We start from the raw sequence: 3,208 nt of genomic DNA, 5'->3' as shown, positions 1-3,208 counted from the left end.
CATTGGCTTCAAACTTCAATTCCAGCGTTTTTTCAAATATCACTATCTCTTTCTCTCTTTAAAAAAATTTTTTTTAAACCATTAAATCATTGATTGACCCCGTGATAAACACTTCATTAATCATTTAAGTAAACAACATCTGTTTTTCCAGAGAGCTATTTGTTGAGAAGATATATCAAGAATTTACAAAATATCACCACTCTCATCTATTCCTCCCCAACAAGAGAGCACTTTGAACCCAATATCCCTTATATCACTTTAGTGACTGAAGATATTGGGTTCAAATTTAAAGAGACTTCTATTAAACATTCACCTTTTCAAGTTCACTTAGAATGTAGCATAACTGTTGATCAAGTAGACATATTGTCTCAGTGAGGAATGAGTGACTCAAGTCTTGGAGAAAAAAAATTTCCAGAATGAATTGATTATGTTGTGACATTTAAAAAGGACCTAGTATTTCAGAAAGAGACTTAGATGAACTGATGCTGAATGAAATGAACAGGACCAGAAGATCATTATATACTTCAATAACAATACTATATGATGATCAATTCTGATGGACATGGCCATCTTCAGTAATGAGATGAACCAAATCAGTTCCAGTAGAGCAGTAATGAACTAAATCAGCTATAAACTATAAACCTAGCAAAAGAACTCTGTGAGATGACTAAGAACCATTATATAGACTGTATGTAATCCCTCTATTTTTGTCTGCCTGCATTTTTGATTTCCTTCATAGGCTAATCATACACTATTTCAAACTCCGATTCTTTTTGTACAGCAAAATAACTATTAGAACATATATGCTTTAAGATACTTAACATGTATTGGTCAATCTGCCATGGGGGGAAGGGAAGAAGGGGAAAAATTGGAACAAAAGGTTTGGCAATTGTCAATGCTGCAAAATTATCTATGCATATAACTTGTAAATAAAAATCTATAATAAAAATTAAAAAAAAGGAAAATAAAAAAATAAAAAGGACCTAATAAAAATATTTTTATTAAATTAATGTATAAATTTTATTAACAATTATTAATTTATTTCATTGATAATTAATAATTATTTTATTTTATTAATGATGCTAGCATTTTAATAAAGAGGTGGTCATTTAGCTTCTCTCTCTTAGACCAAAGAATTATGTAAGGCATATATCTGTTGGAAAAGGAATGTTCCCAAGGGTGGCAATCAATTCTGACTGGCTAACAATGAAATAATGAATATTAGAATCACAGGCTGAATCTGGATTCTGATTATGTCTTTTACTTTTAAGTTAGCCCCAGTCCTGAGCAATCTCTTCAAATAATTTATTCCCTGCCTCCTTCCAATCAACTGTGAGTAGAGGATCATAGCTGCCCTATCTAGGTGGGATCTGGATGGGGGAGAAGGTTATGATATGCAAATATCATAATATATAATATTTTTCCAATAATAAATTACATGATTAATTTTATAATGATTACTTTTATAATATAATCTGGCACTTATTAATTTTGTATAATTCAAACGATCAAATGTGAAACCTATCCGATTAAATTAATTCAAAATATATATTTCATTTCAATGTTTTGCATTCATATTGAATGTTTTGTATTTAATAGTATTTAAAGGGATATTTACTTATTCTGGACTTAAAAAAATAGGTAGACATGAAGATCTCCACAAAGAACAGAAAGAGGATTATACATGAAACAATGTCTATTTCCTATAGTTTGCCTTTTAAAAAAATTATTATTTTTTAAGTATACTCATGCAAATCTTGCTCTCCTGGCTCCTAATTGCACCTCTTAATGGCCCAGGAAAATCTCTAAGGTTTAAAATTCCAAAACACATGCTGATTTGCATTGGCAGAGGGAGTTATTCACTGGGAATTTGCTACACTAATGAAATCATAAAAAATACCTTAAATTTTAATATAATAGTACCAACACAGCCCAGCTTGTTAGCATCCTCTTCCAAACTTAATTCTATTTATTTCTATGCAGTTTTTCCAGTTTCATTGGAATGCTTTTCATTTCTTGACATGCTTGCTATTTAAAATTTAGCAAGATACAAAAAAGTAAAATTAACCTTACATATTTGTTATAATTTCTTTCCAGGATAAAAATCATATTTGCTGTTGGATAGTGTCTTAATATTTTGTTCTTTTACATTGGATTTTTGGGTTGTGTTTGCAAATTATATGCATTTTCACATAACATTTCTTTTATACAAATAGAGAATTTTGAAAAATAACTTTCACTTTTGCTTGTGCATAATTTTCATATTTTTAATGGTCATTTTGGAAAATGGAATGAAGAATATAAAGGGAAAAAAAGAAATGACATCATGTGGTTAGAAGATAATTTCACTTTGAGAACTTCTTTGTCCTCTTAGTGGGCCCAGGTACTCCCTTGGATTCCTAGTTCCCCCATAGTAAGGGAAAAGAAAATAAGGAAGGCCCTCATTGTGCTTGGTGAATTTTCTGCATTGAATTTCAGTATTGGATTACAACTTTAGAGCTGGATTTAGAGGCTATCTAGTCCGACCTCTTCCCACGCCCTCTTCCCTATCTTTTACAGATGAGGAAACTGGGAGCCATGAGGTTAAATGACTTGCTTCACAGTCACAAAGGTTAACAAATGGTGTAGAAATCTCGGCTTCTTTTTCTACTATAGGTTGGGATCTACCCAAATAGGCAATCACAGATGGATTGCAACTTTCATCATTAGAGGGAACATTCCCATGGATGAGGTCACAGATCAGTTAGACTATTTGGGGAATTTGACCTTGATAATCTTGTTTAAAATTTGGCGAAATTATGTTACTTAAATCCCCAATGTTTTCTTCGTGTAATTTTTTTCAACACAATTCTACATCAATACTACATTTTCAACAGGAAAACATGACTAATAATTATGTGACTAGTGCTTAGCTTATAAAACTTAAGGATAGCGACCTTTATCTTGTCTATTTTTCTGTGAGTCCTCCAGTCAATAGCTCATTCTAGACCTTTAATGAATGCTTGTGAAATGATCGGAAGAATGAATCCTGTACGCCGGAAAAGTAAGTCAAGCACTCAAATTGATTAAGTAGCAATTTTTTAGGTGAAAAGCAAAAAGATGCCGCCTTAGGCTGCGATGCACCTCAAAGGGCTTGCTTCTTAGTTTCAGCGGCAGACTACCTGTGAAGAAGCTCTGTGGTCCAGCCCCCAGCGCGGACAGCTAGGCC

This window comes from Antechinus flavipes, chromosome 1 (genome assembly GCF_016432865.1).
Source record: "Antechinus flavipes isolate AdamAnt ecotype Samford, QLD, Australia chromosome 1, AdamAnt_v2, whole genome shotgun sequence".
NCBI lineage: Eukaryota > Metazoa > Chordata > Mammalia > Dasyuromorphia > Dasyuridae > Antechinus > Antechinus flavipes.
This window is presented reverse-complemented; position numbering follows the sequence as displayed.